The sequence below is a fragment of the Natator depressus genome, chromosome 3, assembly GCF_965152275.1.
Source record: "Natator depressus isolate rNatDep1 chromosome 3, rNatDep2.hap1, whole genome shotgun sequence".
Taxonomy (NCBI): domain Eukaryota; kingdom Metazoa; phylum Chordata; order Testudines; family Cheloniidae; genus Natator; species Natator depressus.
The window spans coordinates 58,918,195-58,938,884 of NC_134236.1; the positions used below are offsets into that span (position 1 = coordinate 58,918,195).

General features: G+C 44.2%; 1 protein-coding gene across 2 annotated transcripts in view; it reads left to right on the forward strand.

Moving 5' to 3' along the window:
* The window catches only part of KCNQ5 (potassium voltage-gated channel subfamily Q member 5), a 515,927-nt gene that overhangs the window by 212,845 nt on the left and 282,392 nt on the right, over positions 1-20,690 (forward strand). The window lies entirely within an intron of this gene.

A 20,690-nucleotide genomic window follows, 5' to 3' on the forward strand; every position in this document is an offset into this window, starting at 1 on the left:
AAGCTAGTCACCTAATAAAACCCCCCTGCTTCAATCAGCCAGGAGAAGGAGTTGGAGCAGAGTGGTTTTGAGTTGGAGCAGAGAGCAGTTTGAAGGAGTTGAAGTTGAGGAGAGTTTGGAGAAGTGCCGTCGTTGGCTAGAAGACCAAGACCCTAGGTAAAGAGACACCCGGCTTGTGCAGAGAGAGAAGGCAGGAAGCCCCACAAGCTGAAGAGCAGGTGAGGGAAGTAGCCCAGGGGAAGGAAGCACTAGTTCAAGTGGTTTACCACTATTCCTAGGGCCCCTGGGCTGGGACCCGGAGTGGAGGGCGGCCCGGGTCCCTCCCTCTCCACTACGCTTCTCTGGATTACTAGTGGGACAGTAGATACCCTAGTTCAGGGGCAGGAAACTGCACCCCGAAACCCCCCCCCCCCAAGAAGAGGAAGCGTAAGACCGATCATAAACATTCCTGAAATTTGCCACAGCGTGGTTATGGTAACATGTCGTTAGCCTCCCATGACGCACTTACCTCACTCTCTCCTTCCTCCTTCCCTCCCTCCCTGAAATCAATGACAAACAAACCAAGCCTTTTTTGCACCTTTTTTCGTAAGCCTGGGTTATCCGCACAGATGCCATAGCATGAAAAATATGGACCCTGCTCAGTGGTACACTGTTGTGAGCATTGCAAACACCTCCTGCCTTATCCTGAGTATTTCCACTACTGCATGGAACAATGTGATGCCATGCAAACAGCCCTGCTGGAAGATATACAACGGAAGAATTCGCTGTTGCTGGCAACAGTCACACATCACCTTGACACGGTTGAGCGCTGTTTCTGGACCCAGGAAACAAGCACTGACTGTTGGGACTGCATCATTATGCAGCTATGGGATAACGAGCAGTGGCTGCAGAACTTTTGAAAGCATAAGGCCACTTTCCAGGAGCTGTGTGAAGAGCTTTCCCCAGCCCTGAAGTGCAGCAATACTAAAATGAGAGCTGCTCTGACAGTGGAGAAGCAAGTGTGATAGTGCTGTGGAAGCTTGCAATGCCAGCTTGCTACCGGTCAGTGGGAAATCAATTTGGAGTGGGTAAATCTACCGTCAGATCTGTTGTGATCCAAGTTTGCAAGGCCGTCAACAGACTTCTGCTAAGAAGGGTAGTGACTCTGGGCAATGTGCAGGACATAGTGGGTGGTTTTTGGGCGATGGGGTTCCGTAAGTGGGAGGGGCAATGGACGGAACACACATCCCTATCTTGGCACCAGAACACCTTGCCAAAGAGTACATAAACCAAAAGGGGCACTTCTCAAAGGTGTTGCAAGCGCTGGTGGATCACAGGGGCCGTTTCATTGACATCAATGCGGGATGGTCGGGAAAGGTGCATGACGTGCATCTTTAGGAACTCCAGTCTGTTCAGAAAGCTGCAAACAGCCGCTTTCTTTCCAGACTGCAAAATAACCATTGGTGATGTTGAAATGCCACTTGTGATCCTGGGAGACCCAGCCTACCCCTTGGTCCCATGGCTCATGTACACAGGGAGCCTGAACAGCAGTAAAGACTGGTTCAACCATAGGCTGAGACATGCAGAATGGTGGCGGAATGTGCCTTTGGATGTTTAAAATGTTGCTGGCATTGTTTGCTAGTAGGTTACCCCTCAGTGAAAGCAATATCCCCATTGTTACTGCTGCCTGCTGTGTGCTCCATAATATCTGTGAAACAAAGGGAGAAAAGTTTCCGCCAGGGTGGGGGGCTGAGGCAGATTACCTAGCAGCCAGACACCCGGGCAATTGAAGGGCTCTGCATCTCTGTGAGGCTTTGAAAATCAGTTTCAGCAATGAGCCAGAGTAATGTGACACTTATTTGTGGTGTTCCTTACCAAACTGTCCCCTCCATTGCATTTTCTCCCCTGTAAACTCCACCCCCACCAACCACCATGTGTTGAATGAATAAACACAATCCATTAAGTTTTATTATGCACATAAACACAGAGACAGCAAAGAAAAGTAAGATAACCTGGGGCAAAAAGGCTGATAACACAGTGGGGAGAGAAACAAGGACAGCTTGCTTACAGATGCACTGCAATAACAATCAAAGGTGTGAGAATGGGCGCCTTCTGGTCCTTGTACCCTCCCCTAGTGTTGAGTGCGAGGGATACCAAACCACCCGCACCCTTCCCCGCTACTGCCTCATAGGACTTTTGGGGGAGAAGGATTGAGAACTGGGCGATGACAGCAGCAGGTTCAGCATCGGCTGCAGAGGGACTCCAGTATCCAGCTGCCTTTCTTGAACCTCAACCAGATGCTTCAACGTGTCAGATTGCTCCTTCATAATCTGCAGCATTTCTTCCTGCATGCCACGCTCTTGTTCCCTGCATGCTTTCCTGTCCACCCTGTCCATGTCCCAGTTCTCAGACAGTGTAATCTTCCATGCTCTGAGCTCCATCTTGTCATGCTCAGAGGCGCGCCATTAACACATTTAACATGTCCTCCCAAGTCTTTTTCCGCCTTCTAATCTGGGAAAGTCTCTGTCCCAGTGTTGAGGATGCGAGGTTTCAGCTGCAAGGAATGCAAAGCACAAGGGTAGCATTGGCAGTGCATACATTCTGGTGCAAGGTTAATTTTTTTTTATAAAAAAGACACCCCTCAATACACTTCACTGCAAGTCACAACATAATCACAATGGCTGGCTATTGTAAGAGTCAGTTTGCTGCTCCAGCCACGGTGAGTAAGGCCACGAGGCATGGGCAAGAGGTCTTGTGCTGCTTCTTTTGTGAAGACATCCTTGGGATCACAGGCTGAAACTTGAGAACAGCCCCCTTTCCCCTAGCAAGCTGGATGGTGTTTGAGGACAGTGTAAAGTCCCCCAAATAGGTTGTTTTTTACAAAAGTGGCACCAGGTTGGGGGGGAAGGGACACAAACAGGAAGCCGCCACCCTTCCCTTTTTTTTTTTAATGCTGCTTGCAGTACATGGTGATACCTTCTAACTACAACCACGGCACGTTTGGGAAAGCGTGGTTGTGTAACCAAGATTTCACCAAATAGGGGGCGGATTACTTGTTGAATTGTTTGTGGTTTAAGGGCTAGCATTGAAAACTTCCTCCGTTTCCCCTAGGTGACCCTATGCGATATCACTCTCCTGAGGGTAACAGAGGCAGCAAGGGAGCAGATGCTGCAAGTGTCTGGGTACAGCCCTGGTCCTTATGCTGCAATGCCGTGTGCTGCAGTGATGCCAGCAGAGTTAATACTGGAGTAGCAGGGGAAGGTATCCTACCACGGTGGACGAAATAAGGCAGCCTTCCCAGAAACCTTCTGCAAAGGATGGCAGAGTCCCTCCATGAAAGCTTCCTAGAGATCTCCATGGAGGATTCGAGGGCCATCCCCATGCACATAAACAGTCTTTCTCAGCGAACACCCTTTGTGTAGCTGGAGTGGCCATCGATACCCACTACACCTACTTTTTTGTTCAGATTAACCATAAAAAATAGTAGCATGTAATCCGTACAGTTTGGTTGGAAATGTGTACTCACCAGAGATGCCTTCCCCAGCATCACGCTCCTCCACCAACTGGTCCTGTGAAGGGATGGGCTCCAGGGTTAAAAACAGTTCTTGGCTGTCAGGGAGAATGGATCCTCCACTTGCCTGCCTCACGTTCTCCTCCTCCTCCTTTCCATCAACAGTGTCCTCTTGGTTGTTGCCCGAGGTTGCCTGGGGCTCCCGGAAGGTATCCATGAAGCATTTTGTGGTACTGGTGTGGTCACCGCCGAGAATCACATGCAGCTCCTCATAAAAGCGGCATGTCTGTGGGGCAGAACTAGAACGACTGTTCACCTCCCTTGTCTTCTTTATTTTCCTTTATTTCCAAAGCTCCTTTATTTTCACGCAGCACTGTCCCTGTGTAGTTCTTCTTCCCCAGGCCCCATGCAATCTTGGCATAAATGTCAGCGTTTTTTCTGCTGGATTGGCGCTCTGCTAGCACAGACTCTTCTGCCCACACAGCAATAAGATCTACCACCTCCTATGTACTCCATGCTGGAGTGCATTTGTGGCCTTGAGTCTCCGTGATCAGCTGTGCTGGCGAGCTCTCCATGCTGATCAAACAGAAAATGAAAATTCAAAAGTTCCCGGGGCTTTAACAGGGGAGTGGCTGTTTCCTGTGTACTTGGCTGACTTGCAATGGAGTTGAAAGTGCTCTCCAGAGCAGTCACAGCAGAGCACTGGGGGACACCTCCTGGAGACCAGTTCATTCAGCTTACACAATGCAGTGTCTCCACTACCCCATGTCGACCCGTGGATGTCGAATCAAGTGCTATGCCTCTCACAGAGATGGAGTACAGAAGGCGACTTTACAGGCCACTTAGGTTGGTGGAAGGGATTCAGTAGTGTAGACACATACATTATTAGATCAACTTAATGCAGCTTATGTTGACCTAAGTTTGTTGTGTAGATCAGGCCTCAGATAATGCTGTCTTTTCTTACAAACCAAAAAATCACTACATCATCAAGATAGGTGAAAACTTTTGAGGTTGGATTCAAAGGAGGGAAAAGATGCAATTGTTTCTCTAGAAACAAGAGAAATAATCTAAAAATTTTAACCAGGGTCAAAGGTTCATAGCTCTATCTCAAATTTGCATTATTCAAAACAGATTGGAGTTTTCAGTGCTCACTGCTTCAAGCAATTTAGGAGAGTGTACACTTCTACTTAATCTGCACAGTCATGTTCTCAATCATCATAGAGAATTGGCTAACAAGAATCTTATGTTATAATCCAAACCCTAATTTAAAGTTTTTCCCGTATGGGCAGATTAATCCTATGCCTTCCTAGTTGTTTGATATTATTGTCAAATATTATTTATGTCAAAATCATGAGATGGTAAAGTTAGAGGAATCCCCAGTAGTAATGATTCATCATCTCAGTGTCATTACTTGAATGTATGGTCTGTGAGATGTCCTTACGTTGGAGCAGCTTTTCCTTCTTCAGCTGTATTCTTTAATTATACTTAGTCCATACATCCCTAGAATGGAGAACCCTGCACAGAAGGGTTTTTTATGCTACCTGAAATGTTGAATTATACTTAATATTATAGACCATTTATAAAGGATTATTAAATGATTAATAAATAGTTTAATAATTGTTAAAAGTTGTTATACATAATTATAGAGTCCAGTAGGAGCTGATGTGCTTATGGCCCATACACTACGCTCCTCACATCTGTAACATTCTAATAACCTCTATCAATCATTTATAAACTATATATGTTTCCCTAGTATAAGGTTTGTCTTTGCAAATTCATTTAATGCCATCACATGATATGAGCCAGTAAAATTTTGCTTCTGTGAGTAGTACTAAATCAACAGGACAACTTATATCAGTTAAGTATTCAAAGGAGCATGCATTTAGACGCCGAGATTACTTTCTTCTGGTAATTCACTTAAGTTTCTTTGTTGCTAAAAATAGGGACAGAAGTACCAAAAGGGTAGCAAATTTAGGCATCCATCCTGTAATGAAATCTGTTCAGGCTGACAGTAAGTATGAATCTCTTACTGGGGCCTTAATTATCAGTGGCACAAAATAGCCCAATATATTTAATCATGCATTTGGAGCTGTGTGAATAACTGATTTTTTGGTTCACTGGGGATTCTGGAAAAAAATAATTTTGGGTCAACCTGAAAGTAAAATTTTGGTGAATTGAAAAGTTGAAGGGAAAAAAATTGTTTCAGGTCAAATGAAATATTTCATTCAGTCCTGAAACTGAATGTTTTGCTTAGAGCATATTTTAAACTTTGTAGAAATAAAATTAATCAAAATTTTGAAACAAAACATTACTTAAAACTAAAATGTTTCATTTTCAAAATGTCAGAACAAAATGTTTCTATTTTCCAAAAACAAATTCCCAACACAAAAACAATTTGGCAAAACCAACCCATGAAACATTTTGGTATTACCAAATCTGCATTTTCCGCCAAAAAAATTTGGTTGAACTTTTTTGCCAGATCTGCACACATTATGGCTTATAGTAGCACTGGTTATGTTTAGATGATTTTGTGACCTAGTGAATGTCACAGCAGCAGGCTTCAATGTGTCAGTCTTGATTACAAACTCCATTCTCAAATAGGTTTCGCACAATGAAAGCTGGTAGAACTCAGACAGTGAATCTTGCTCCTGGTCTCCACCTGCTTGGAACTGTGAAAATTTTTTAAATGATTTTAAAATGTGATTGATGTCAGAAGGTGATATGTTAAAGGACTTACTTGCCAGAGTTTATAGTTTATTTTCCTATTATTTTGTTTTTTAAATGATGGATTTTAAAATGACAGTAATATGATTCCAGATATGGCTCTATAATTACAAAAAAAATCATGTCCTCACCTCAAATTATGCAGTGGGGCCCTTTGTCTACCTTAACGGAGAAGTTGAGTTGTTCCTTTAATTGCAAGCCTGGCTTTTCCAGCAGGCTGGAAGGAAAGGGGTGGTTACCCCTTAAGGAACCTCCCCCGCTTCCCCGAGAGGAAGCAGTCAGCCTGACCAGGCTGATTGGGAGGGACAGGGGACTGGAAGAAGGGGGTGGTATAAATACAACCAGGGCAGTTCCAGGAAAGCCCTCTTTAATCTGGACCAGGCTAGCAACTCCCACCCATGGAAGTAGTTAAAATTCCAGGTTTCATCAAGATCCACTGCCGACATAGCACTCCTTTGTAGGGAGCTGGGAAGGAATTTTTCCCTCACAGTCATAGAATCATAGAATCATAGAATATCAGGGTTGGAAGGGACCTCAGGAGGTCATCTAGTCCACCCCCCTGCTCAAAGCAGGACCAATCCCCAACTAAATCATCCCAGCCAGGGCTTTGTCAAGCCTGACCTTAAAAACTTCTAAGGAAGGAGATTCTACCACCTCCCTAGGTAACGCATTCCAGTGTTTCACCACCCTCCTAGTGAAAAAGTTTTTCCTAATATCCAACCTAAACCTCCCCCACTGCAACTTGAGACCATTACTCCTTGTCCTGTCATCTTCTACCACTGAGAATAGTCTAGAACCATCCTCTTTGGAACCACCTCTCAGGTAGTTGAAAGTAGCTATCAAATCCCCCCTCATTCTTCTCTTCTGCAGACTAAACAATCCCAGTTCCCTCAGCCTCTCCTCATAAGTCATGTGTTCCAGACTCCTAATCATTTTTGTTGCCCTTCGCTGGACTCTCTCCAATTTATCCACATCCTTCTTGTAGTGCGGGGCCCAAAACTGGAGACAGTACTCCAGATGAGGCCTCACCAATGTCGAATAGAGGGGAACGATCACGTCCCTCGATCTGCTGGCTATGCCCCTACTTATACATCCCAAAATGCCATTAGCCTTCTTGGCAACAAGGGCACACTGCTGACTCATATCCAGCTTCTCGTCCACTGTAACCCCTAGGTCCTTTTCCGCAGAACTGCTGCCTAGCCATTCGGTCCCTAGTCTGTAGCTGTGCATTGGGTTCTTCCGTCCTAAGTGCAGGACCCTGCACTTATCCTTATTGAACCTCATCAGGTTTCTTTTGGCCCAATCCTCCAATTTGTCTAGGTCCCTCTGTATCCTATCTCTGCCCTCCAACGTATCTACCACTCCTCCCAGTTTAGTATCATCCGCAAATTTGCTAAGAGTGCAATCCACACCATCCTCCAGATCATTTATGAAGATATTGAACAAAACCGGCCCCAGGACCGACCCCTGGGGCACTCCACTTGACACCGGCTGCCAACTAGACATGGAGCCATTGATCACTACCCGTTGAGCCCGACAATCTAGCCAACTTTCTACCCACCTTATAGTACATTCATCCAGCCCATACTTCTTTAACTTGCTGACAAGAATACTGTGGGAGACCGTGTCAAAAGCTTTGCTAAAGTCAAGAAACAATACATCCACTGCTTTCCCTTCATCCACAGAATCAGTAATCTCATCATAGAAGGCGATTAGATTAGTCAGGCATGACCTTCCCTTGGTGAATCCATGCTGACTGTTCCTGATCACTTTCCTCTCGTGTAAGTGCTTCAGGATTGATTCCTTGAGGACCTGCTCCATGATTTTTCCGGGGACTGAGGTGAGGCTGACTGGCCTGTAGTTCCCAGGATCCTTCTTCTTCCCTTTTTTAAAGATTGGCACTACATTAGCCTTTTTCCAGTCATCCGGGACTTCCCCCGTTCGCCACGAGTTTTCAAAGATAATGGCCAACGGCTCTGCAATCACATCCGCCAATTCCTTTAGCACTCTCGGGTGCAACTCGTCCGGCCCCATGAACTTGTGCACGTCCAGCTTTTCTAAATAGTCCCTAACCACCTCTTTCTCTACAGAGGGCTGGCCATCTACTCCCCATGTTGCGATGCCCAGCGCAGCAGTCTGGGAGCTGTCCTTGTTAGTGAAGACAGAGGCAAAAAAAGCATTGAGCACATTAGCTTTTTCCACATCCTCTGTCACTAGGTTGCCTCCCTCATTCAGTAAGGGGCCCACACTTTCCTTGGCTTTCTTCTTGTTGCTAACATACCTGAAGAAACCCTTCTTGTTACTCTTAACATCTCTTGCTAGCTGCAGCTCCAGGTGCGATTTGGCCCTCCTGATTTCATTCCTACATGCCCGAGCAATATTTTTATACTCTTCCCTGGTCATATGTCCAACCTTCCACCTCTTGTAAGCTTCTTTTTTATGTTTAAGATCCGCTAGGATTTCACCATTAAGCCAAGCTGGTCACCTGCCATATTTACTATTCTTTCGACTCATCGGGATGCTTTGTCCCTGTAACCTCAACAGGGATTCCTTGAAATACAGCCAGCTCTCCTGGACTCCTTTCCCCTTCATGTTAGTCCCCCAGGGGATCCTACCCATCCCCTCCCTGAGGGAGTCGAAGTCTGCTTTCCTGAAGTCCAGGGTCCGTATCCTGCTGCTTACCTTTCTTCCCTGTGTCAGGATCCTGAACTCGACCATCTCATGGTCACTGCCTCCCAGATTCCCGTCCACTTTTGCTTCCCCCACTAATTCTTCCCTGTTTGTGAGCAGCAGGTCAAGAAAAGCTCCCCCCCAGTTGGCTCGTCTAGCACTTGCACCAGGAAATTGTCCCCTACACTTTCCAAAAACTTCCTGGATTGTCTATGCACCGCTGTATTGCTCTCCCAGCAAATATCAGGAAAATTAAAGTCACCCATGAGAACCAGGGCGTGCGATCTAGTAGCTTCTGCGAGTTGCCGGAAGAAAGCCTCATCCACCTCATCCCCCTGATCCGGTGGACAGATTGGCTGAGGCCAGGTTGGTCTTGTTTGCCTTCCTTCAGATTGGGCACACAAAATTAGTGGAATCTTTTGACCTTAATCTCTGTGCCTCAGGTTCCCATTTATAAAGTGGGAATAATACTCACTCATCTCATAGGGGTGCTTTGAAGATAGATTAATTCTATCTATTAATTCAGGGCAGAAAAGGTGGGGGAGTTGCATTGTATGTAAGAGAGCAGTATGACTGCTCAGAGCTCCGGTATGAAACTGCAGAAAAACCTGAGAGTCTCTGGATTAAGTTTAGAAGAAGTGTGAGCAACAAGGGTGATGTCGTGGTGGGAGTCTGTGGAACCACCTGATCAACATCCTCTACAGCAAACAGGGAAAGATTAAGAATGAGCTCTCAAAAATGGATAGTCTCATAAAAAACCAACCTTCCACACAAACTTCCTCGTGGCTGGACTTTATTAAAACTAGACAAGCCATTTACAACACACACTTTGCTTCTCTACAAAAGAAAAAGGACACTAAACTTTCTAAACTACTACATGCCACAAGAGGCCACAGCAATGGTTCCCTCAACCCACCCAGCAATATTGTTAACCTATCCAACTATACTCTCAGCCCAGCAGAAGCAGCTGTCCTATCTCGGGGCCTCTCTTCTGCCCCTCCACCCCCATGAACATGATACAGTTCTGTGGTGACCTAGAATCCTATTTTCGACGTCTCCGACTCAAGGAATATTTCCAACATACCTCTGAACAGGATACTAATCCACAGAGACCTCCCTACCAACACTACAAAAAGAAGGATTCTAGGTGGACTCCTCCTGAAGGTCGAAACAGCAGACTGGACTTCTACATAGAGTGCTTCCGCCGACGTGCACGGGCTGAAATTGTGGAAAAGCAGCATCACTTGCCCCACAACCTCAGCCGTGCAGAACACAATGCCATCCACAGCCTCAGAAACAACTCTGACATCATAATCAAAAAGGCTGACAAAGGAGGTGCTGTTGTCATCATGAATAGGTCGGAATATGAACAAGAGGCTGCTTGGCAGCTCTCCAACACCACTTTCTACAAGCCATTACCCTCTGATCCCACTGAGGGTTACCAAAAGAAACTACAGCATTTGCTCAAGAAAATCCCTGAAAAAGCACAAGAACAAATCCACACAGACACATCCCTGGAACCCCGACCTGGGATATTCTATCTACTACCCAAGATCCATAAACCTGGAAATCCTGGATGCCCCATCATCTCAGGCATTGGCACCCTGACAGCAGGATTGTCTGGCTATGTAGACTCCCTCCTCAGGCCCTACGCTACCAGCACTCCCAGCTACCTTCGAGACACCACTGACTTCCTGAGGAAACTACAGTCCATCGGTGATCTTCCTGATAACACCATCCTGGCCACTATGGATGTAGAAGCCTTCTACACCAACATTCCACACAAAGGTGGACTACAAGCCGTCAAGAACACTATCCCCGATAATGTCACGGCAAACCTGGTGGCTGAACTTTGTGACTTTGTCCTTACCCATAACTATTTTACATTTGGGGACAATGTATACCTTAAGATCAGCGGCACTACTATGGGTACCCACATGGCCCCACAGTATGCCAACATTTTTATGGCTGACTTAGAACAGCGCTTCCTCAGCTCTCGTCCCCTAACGCCCCTACTCTACTTGCGCTATATTGATGACATCTTCCTCATCTGGACCCATGGAAAAGAAGCCCTTGAGGAATTCCACCATGATTTCAACAATTTCCATCCCACCATCAACCTCAGCTTGCTCCAGTCCACACAAGAGATCCACTTCCTGGACACTACAGTGCTAATAAACAATGGTCACATAAACACCACCTTATACCGGAAACCTACTGACCGCTATTCCTACCTACATGCCTCCAGCTTTCACCCTGACCACACCACACGATCCATCATCTACAGCCAAGCTCTGCGATACAACTGCATTTGCTCCAACCCCTCAGACAGAGACAAACACCAACAAGATCTCTATCAAGCATTCTTACAACTACAATACCCATCTGCGGAAGTGAAGAAACAGATTGATAGAGCCAGAAGAGTTCCCAAAAGTCACCTACTACAGGACAGGCCTAACAAAGAAAATAACAGAACGCCACTAGCTGTCAGCTTCAGCCCCCAACTAAAACCCCTCCAACGCATTATTAAGGATCTACAACCTATCCTGAAGGATGACCCAACACTCTCACAAATCTTGGGAGACAGGCCAGTCCTTGCCTATAGACAGCCCCCCAACCTGAAGCAAATACTCACCAGCAACCACACATGACACAACAGAACCACTAACCCAGGAACCTATCCTTGCAACAAAGCCCGTTGCCAACTGTGCCCACATATCTATTCAGGGGACACCATCACAGGGCCTAATCACATCAGCCACACTATCAGAGGCTCGTTCACCTGCACATCCACCAATGTGATATATGCCATTATGTGCCAGCAGTGCCCCTCTGCCATGTACATTTGGTCAAACTGGACAGTCTCTTCGTAAAAGAATAAATGGACACAAATCAGATATCAAGAATTATAACATTCATAAACCATAGACCGGAGAACACTTCAATGTCTCTGGTCACGTGATTAAAGACATTAATGTTGCAATATTACAACAAAAAAACTTCAAATCCAGACTCCAGCGAGAAACTGTTGAATTGGAATTCATTTGCAAATTGGATACAATTAACTTAGGTTACCTTGCATAATGACTTAGCCACTCCCAGTCTCTATTCAAGCCTATTTCCCCTTGTTTTTTCCTACCCCCCTCCTCAGACGCTCTTGTTAAACCCTGGATTTGTGCTGGAAATGGCCCACTTTGATTATCATGCACATTGTAAGGAGAGTGGTCACTTTAGATAAGCTATTAACAGCAGGAGAATGGGGTGGGAGGAGGTATTTTTTTTTCATGCTTTGTGTATATAAAAAGATCTTCTACACTTTCCACAGTATGCATCCGATGAAGTGAGCTGTAGCTCACGAAAGCTTATGCTCAAATAAATTGGTTATTCTCTAAGGTGCCACAAGTACTCCTTTTCTTTCTGCTATAGACCACCGGACCATGGGGATGAGGTGGACAAGGCTTTCTTCCGGCAACTATTGGAAGTTACTAGATCGCAGGCCCTGGTTCTCATGGGAGACTTTAATCATCCTGATGTCTGCTGGGAGAGCAATACAGCGGTGCACAGACAATCCAGGAAGTTTTTGAAAAGTGTAGGGGAGAATTTCCTGGTGCAAGTGCTGGAGGAACCAACTAGGGGAAGAGCTCTTCTTGACCTGATGCTCACAAACCGGAAAGAATTAGTAGGGGAAGCAAAAGTGGATGGGAACCTGGGAGGCAGTGACCATGAGATGGTCAAGTTCAGGATCCTAACACAAGGAAGAAAGGAGAGCAGCAGAATACGGACCCTGGACTTCAGAAAAGCAGACTTGGACAACCTCAGGGAACTGATGGGCAGGATCCTCTGGGAGAATAACATGAGGGGGAAAGGAGTCCAGGAGAGCTGGCTGTATTTTAAAGAATCCTTATTGAGGTTACAGGGACAAACCATCCCGATGTCTAGAAAGAACAGTAAATATGGCAGGTGACCAGCTTGGGTTTAATAGTGAAATCCTTGCTGATCTTAAACACAAAAAAAAAGCTTACAAGAAATGGAAGATTGGACAAATGACCAGGGATGAGTATAAAAATATTGCTCAGGCATGCAGGAGTGAAATCAGGAAGGCCAAATCACACCTAGAGTTGCAGCTAGCAAGAGATGTTAAGAGTAACAAGAAGGGTTTCTTCAGGTATGTTAGCAACAAGAAGAAAGTCAAGGAAAGTGTGGGCCCCTTACTGAATGAGGGAGGCAACCTAGTGACAGAGGATGTGCAAAAAGCTAATGTACTCAATGCTTTTTTTGCCTCTGTCTTCACGACCAAGGTCAGCTCCCAGACTACTGCACTGGGCAGCACAGCATGGGGAAGAGGTGACCAGCCCTCTGTGGAGAAAGAAGTGGTTCGGAACTATTTAGAAAAGCTGGACGAGCACAAGTCCATGGGTCCGGATGTGCTGCATCTGAGAGTGCGAAAGGAGTTGGCAGATGTGATTGCAGAGCCGTTGGCCATTATCTTTGAAAACTCATGGTGATCGGGGGAGGTCCCGGATGACTGGAAAAAGGCTAATGTAGTGCCAATCTTTAAAAAAGGGAAGAAGAAGGATCCTGGGAACTACAGGCCAGTCAGCCTCACCTCAGTCCCTGGAAAAATGATGGAGCAGGTCCTCAAGGAATCAATTCTGAAGCACTTAGAGGAGAGGAAAGTGATAGCATAGATTCACCAAGGGCAAGTCATGCCTGATTAATCTAATTGCCTTCTATGACGAGATTAACTGGCTCTGTGGATGAGGGGAAAGCAGTGGACGTGTTGTTCCTTGACTTTAGCAAAGCTTTTGACACGGTCTCCCACAGTATTCTTGCCAGCAAGTTAAAGAAGTATGGGCTGGATGAATGGACTATAAGGTGGATAGAAAGCTGGGTAGATTGTCGGGCTCAACAGGTAGTGATCAATGGCTTCATGTCTAGTTGGCAGTGGAGTGGAGTGCCCCAAGGGTTGGTCTTGGGGCCGGTTTTGTAAAATATCTTCATTAATGATCTGGAGGATGGTGTGGATTGTACCCTCAGCAAGTTTGCAGATGACACTAAACTGGGAGGAGAGGTAGATACGCTGGAGGGTAGGGATAGGATACAGAGGGACCTAGACAAATTAGAGGATTGGGCCAAAAGAAATCTGATGAGGTTCAACAAGGACAAGTGCAGAGTCCTGCACTTAGGACGGAAGAATCCCATGCACCGCTACAGACTAGGGACCGAATGGCTCGGCAGCAGTTCTGCAGAAAAGGACCTAGGGGTTACAGTGGATGAGAAGCTGGATATGAGTCAACAGTGTGCCCTTGTTGCCAAGAAGACCAATGGCATTTTGGGATGTGTACGTAGGGGCATTGCCAGCAGATTGAGGGACGTGATCGTTCCCCTCTATTTGACCTTGGTGAAGCCTCATCTGGAGTACTGTGTCCAGTTTTGGGCCCCACACTACAAGAAGGATGTGGAAAAATTGGAAAACGTCCAGCGGAGGGCAACAAAAATGATTAGGGGACTGGAACACATGACTTATGAGGAGAGGCTGAGGGAACTGGGATTGTTTAGTCTGCGGAAGAGAAGAATGAGGGGGGATTTGATAGCTGCTTTCAACTACCTGAAAGGGGGTTCCAAAGAGGACGGATCTAGACTGTTCTCAGTGGTAGCAGATGACAGAACTAGGAGTAATGGTCTCAAGTTGCACTGGGGGAGGTTTAGGTTGGATATTTGGAAAAACTTTTTCACTAGGAGGGTGGTGAAGCATTGGAATGTGTTAGCTAGGGAGGTGGTGGAATCTCTTTCCTTAGATGTTTTTAAGGTCAGGTTTGGCAAAGCCCTGGCTGGGATGATTTAGTTGGGGATTGGTCCTGCTTTGAGCAGGGGGTTGGACTAGATGACCTCCTGAGGTCCCTTCCAACCCTGATATTCTATGATTCTAATGTTTATGAAGCACTCAGATACTCTAGTGATGACAGCCATAGAAAAGCCCGTGATGAAACTAATAATTCTGTCTTCAAAGCAGCGTTTGAGTACTGTGCAGTAAAAGATGGCTTGGGGCCACACACTGAACCATGGGAAGAAACCAAAATATTGAACAGCTGATCATTAAGTGAGCACCATCTTTCCTGAGCCCTGATTAAAGCAGGGGTCCTGTGGAAAAAATAGTATGTGATCATGTACTATAATGCACACACAAAAGAGGACTGAAGTATGATTGCACAGGCAACCTTCATTCCAGCATTTCCTAACTTTTGAGTGCTTGACTTTGCAAAACGATTTGTGTGTGTATAATTTCACATATAATTCTAAAAGTATTGTACAAGCAGTCAAAATAAAAATGTAACTGTAAGCTGCTGTAGAAGATAGTGTAGGTTGGCGTTCTACATATTGCAGAATTATTTTTGTATGATTTTAAATGTTATGTACATTGTCATTGTTTTCTAATTTTAACTAAACTAGACCTTTCCTCAAAAGATGACAATGTGCTGTAACAATCACATGGCCAGCAGTTGTAATTAAGGAAAGTCAACTCTGTGGCATAGCTTGTTGTTTGTTTAGTGTGTTAATTAGAATAGAATTTCACAGTGAGTGGGAGTAGTTGGCTCTCCTTAGAGTCTAACAGCTTTGTATATCACCAGTCCTAATAAGCTGAGCAAATATGTTCCTTGTTCATTTGTAGTTAGTAAGTTACATGAGTATAATTCAGCAACCTGTACACTTTATAGTAGCAGAACATGTATTTTTTCTTCTATGGATTTGAAAGGAACAAACAGTCTTATGCCTAGACAGGTTGAGGAAGGCTGTTTTTGTAACAACCTTAAAAAATATATTCTCTCTTTGTCCAGGAGAGTATGAGAACTGCTGTCAGATACACAGGGGCTGATTGTACATGCATTATGAGCACCAGGGAAATGGATGTTAGGACATAATAGATGCAGTTAAGTTGTCATAAAGGAAGAAAAATTAGGAGCTATTAGTGTACACTACTGGGATAGTTAGTTGAAAGGCCAAGTACAGCTTTACTGTAGGTAGAGTAATAAAAACAGAGCTTCTGTTAAATAGGTATCACTAAACCATAAATTGGGCTATAGCAATGCGATTGTTAAAAGTATTTAGCTTTGTTATGTCGTTTAGCATAGTTACAGTTACACTGATGATTTATTTATTTGGTTTAGAACATCATTTCTTTTAAATAGCTTTGGGTCTAGCGAATCGCTCCTCTCTAGATTACCGAAATAGAAATATCAATATCTTTTTAATTTATAATTCATCAGAGGCTGCCAGTGCCTATACTTTTTTTTCAGAATGCAGACATTCCAAGTCATGTTTTTATACATTGTTTCGTAGCAGCTTCACTATTTTAATGACCAGCTGCTACCACGCCTTGCAAAACTAGGAAAACGTGAAGGAAAAAGGGAACTCAAATGAACATATTTAAAATAACTTGAATATATTACCTTTGAATTCCTGCAAAAAAGGCACAATTCCTCAGTGAGGTAGTAATGCTATTAGATTACTGTAATTTTACTCTTTCTAAAATCTGGAAAGAAGTTGTTTCGGCTCTGACCTAGAAGTCGAGCATAAATCTAAAAAGAGGAGCAAGCAGCCAGTGGAAGTGAAAGCGATGCTGTGATTCTTCGGAGTTCTGTGAAGATTTTAGTGCGACCAAATCTTAAACAAGAACCGAATGAACAAGATATTTTGTGTCCTAGGAAACAAATTTCTTCAACTTGGGTTCCACACAAGTAAGCAGCTCTAATCTGTTGGGAAAGGGATGGCTGTTTTGTTCCTCATCCTTGGCAAAATTGATGCACTTTTAATTCATGCAATGGTGCCCAGGTGTTGGGGAGATGAGTATTTTTTGGAATACATAATAAATTATAACAATAAATAACTTATTTGGACCTATGCATATGAATTCTATAAGACAAGAAATACCTTAAATCAGTGGTTCTCAAAGCCGGTCCGCCGGCTTGTTCAGGGAAAGCCCCTGGCGGGCCAGACCGGTTTGTTTACCTGCCGCGTCTGCAGGTTTGGCCGATCACGGCTCCCACTGGCCGTGGTTCGCCGCTCCAAGCCAATGGGGCCTGCGGGAATGGCAGCTGGCACGTCCCTTGGCCCGCGCCGCTTCCCGCAGCCCCCATTGGCCTGGAGCGGCGAACCGCAGCCAGTGGGAGCCGTGATCGGCCAAACCTGCGGACGCAGCAGGTAAACAAACCGGTCCAACCTGTCAGGGGCTTTCCCTGAACAAGCGGTGGACTGGCTTTGAGAACCACTGCCTTAAATAACAACAATAACTTCACAGAACTGACCCAGCATTCTCCACCAAGTACAGCGTGGCCAGATGGACTGTTTGCTACAGACTGGCCTCCCACCAAAATACTTCAATGTTAAGTCAGATGCTGTGGCAACATCCAGCAGGTGGACAGTATTTTGAGCAACAGAAGGTCAAATACTTTACAGGGATTGAATCATACCCACAGTTTTGGAAACACATGAAAGAATATCATCTGAATAGACTGTATGCTGCAGCAAATAAACAGCCCTAACAAAGGGCCTGATCCAAAGTCCATTGAAGTCAATAGGAAGACTCCCATTGACTTGAGCAAGCAGTGGATCAGCCCCTAAATACACAAATATGAAGACTCAAAAGCAAAAGCCATCAGTTCCTAGGCAGTAATGTACCTAGGACATATCCTCAGGAAGCAGATTTCAGAGTAGCAGCCGTGTTAGTTTGTATTCGCAAAAAGAAAAGGAGTACTAGTGGCACCTTAGAGACTAACCAATTTATTTGAGCATAAGCTTTCGTGAGCTACAGCTCACTTCATCAGATGCATTCAGTGGAAAATACGGTGAGGAGATTTATATACACACAGAACATGAAAAAATGGGTGTTATCATACACACTATAAAGAGAGTGATCACTTAAGATGAGCTATTACCAGCAGGAGAGCGGGGGGGGGGGGGGGAGGGGGAAGAAAACCTTTCATACAGATAATCAAGGTGGGCCATTGCCAGCAGTTAACAGGAACATCTGAGGAGCGGTGGGGGGGGGAATAAACATGGGGAAATAGTTTTATTTTGTGTAATGACACATCCACTCCCAGTCTCTATTCAAGCCTAAGTTAATTGTATCCAGTTTGCAAATTAATTCCAATTCAGCAGTCTCTCGTTGGAGTCTGTTTTTGAAGTCTTTTTGTTGTAATATTGTGACCTTTAGGTCTGTAATCGAGTGACCAGAGAGATTGAAGTGTTCTCCGACTGGTTTATGAATGTTATAATTCTTGACATCTGATTTGTGTCCATTTATTCTTTTACGTAGAGACTGTCCAGTCTGACCAATATACATGGCAGAGGGGCATTGTTGGCACATGATGGCATATATCACATTGGTAGATGTGCAGGTGAACGAGCCTCTGATAGTGTGGCTGATGTGATTAGGCCCTATGATGGTGTCCCCTGAATAGATATGTGGGCACAGTTGGCAACGGGCTTTGTTGCAAGGATAGGTTCCTGGGTTAGTGGTTTTGTTGTGTGGTGTGTGGTTGCTGGTGAGTATTTGCTTCAGGTTGGGGGGCTGTCTGTAGGCAAGGACTGGCCTGTCTCCCAAGATTTGTGAGAGTGATGGGTCGTCCTTCAGGATAGGATGTAGATCCTTGATGATGCATTGGAGAGGTTTTAGTTGGGGGCTGAAGGAGATGGTTTGTGGTGTTCTGTTATTATCTTTGTTGGGCCTGTCCTGTAGTAGGTGACTTCTGGGTACTCTTCTGGCTCTGTCAATTTGTTTCACTTCAGCAGGTGGGTATTGACCCCAATGACTTGCTCTGCCTTAATGAAGATGAATCCCAGGTCTAAATAATCTTGTAGGAAACAACAATGTTCATTCCAGACCCAGTACCTTAGGACTTTGTTTCTCCTACTTTAGCAAACAAGACTAAATCATCAAGATATAGCTTGGGTTTATAATTTTTGTGAACCACATCTTCAGCAAAGTCGACAGCTTCGTCATTTTATTTCAAAGCAAAGCTTAAGCATCAGTTTTCTTGCAGTATTCTTTTTGTTCTACCACTGCTTTAGAAAGTGTACAACAACAATACAGAGTTGAATGACAGAAGGAAGGTTTCAAGGCAGATCTCCTTACCTCTGAATCGGTTTGCCCAACTGGACTTGTAGAATCCTTATGGTTAATTAGCTCAAAACCAAACTGAGCTATATTTTCCCTCAGTGTTGCAAGTGTAACTTCCATTAACATGTAACTCAAAGAAGGTTCCAGAGATGCTATTTTAGTTTGATAGTTGTTAAGTGGAATGTGTAAGGGTAGCCAGGAATCTTGGTATTTTAATCAGATTCCAAGTTCACTTTAACTTTATATCATTTTCCAGCTGCAGTAAAAACATCAAATTATAATCTAAGAAATACTGCTGAATTGGGTACTTTATTTTGCTACTTGATGTAGAAAATGGTTTTTGTTTTTATGTTTTCTCAGCTGTGAAGCTATAAAGTTATAATGGCCTTTTAACAGACCCATCTAACTAATTGACTAATAGGTTTCAGATGTCAGTTTGAAAGCCCCAGACACAAAAATATGATCATATTGCCCTATTTTTAGTCTCAGTTAATGCCATCTGCCTGTGAAATAAAGAACTGACTTTAAAATTTTACTCCTAACATTTAAGGCTTTATATCGTTTGACTCCTGATTTCATTATGGATCATACCCAGAGTGACCTGCCTGCCTTTTATGCTTTCTTTATTCCCAAAGTTAGAGTGAATCATTGGCAAGGTCTCCTGTATTATATTCCCTTTTCTCTAATACATTGACTTCTGATGTCTAGGAGGTGAATTTGCTCTTGGCTTTTAAATAACAGTCTAAAACAAACTGGATGTGTTTTCAGTGGTGTCTCATTAAGTAATTTGTAATATTGTGTTCATTTACAGCTTGATTTGTGAGATTCTATTGAACATGTTATTTCATATTATTGTAGAGCATTGTGTAGCCTGAGGCATTGCAGAGAAAATTCATTAAGATTATCATTAGAATTTTCATTATGGTTGGAAATTAGATAAGAATTAATGATGAATGAAGAGGGAACACCATTAGGGAGTCCACCTATTTTATAGGTCATTTATGCAAAACAAGATTCTCCCCCTCCCCACTACATGCGCAGGGTTTTCTGGAAGAGCAGAGCAGAAGAGTAAATTCGCCACTTTCATTCAGAAGTTGAGGTAAGAAAAAGAGCTGGAAAACCAGCCCTGTAGGGTGGCCACAATATCAAATTGTTCTGGATATGCCTTCGTAGGAATCTGTTATCCCTGTGATTCACATGCATAACTCCTACTATAGTACAATTTGAGCACGGTGTTTGTGCAAAGCCATTTTCTGATTAGTTACAGTCACAGCTGTGCCCCAACTTGGAGCAAATAGCCAGTTGGGACAGCATCACTTAAAAATTATGCAAACAAACAGGAATCTTTACTCTTGTGTTTAAATTCAGCAGGAATATTTAGCACACCTCTTCCCGCCCCCCGCCCCCCCACACACACACACACTGCCCACCTCCTATCCTTAGTTGTCTGGAGCCATTTGTTACACCACAAAAACACACGGTTAAGAACTAGCAGCTTCTCATTACTGAATTAATAGCATGTATTTTATTCAAAGGTGACCTTTTCTCTTAAAAGTTCTAATTTATCTCTTTACCACAAATCTCACTAAAGGTAGAAATACTATTTTTCAATCAAAGTCTCATTTCGTTGTCGTTTATAATTGTAAGGGTAAAAACAATGCCACCAATAGGAGGATACTAGCAAGATAA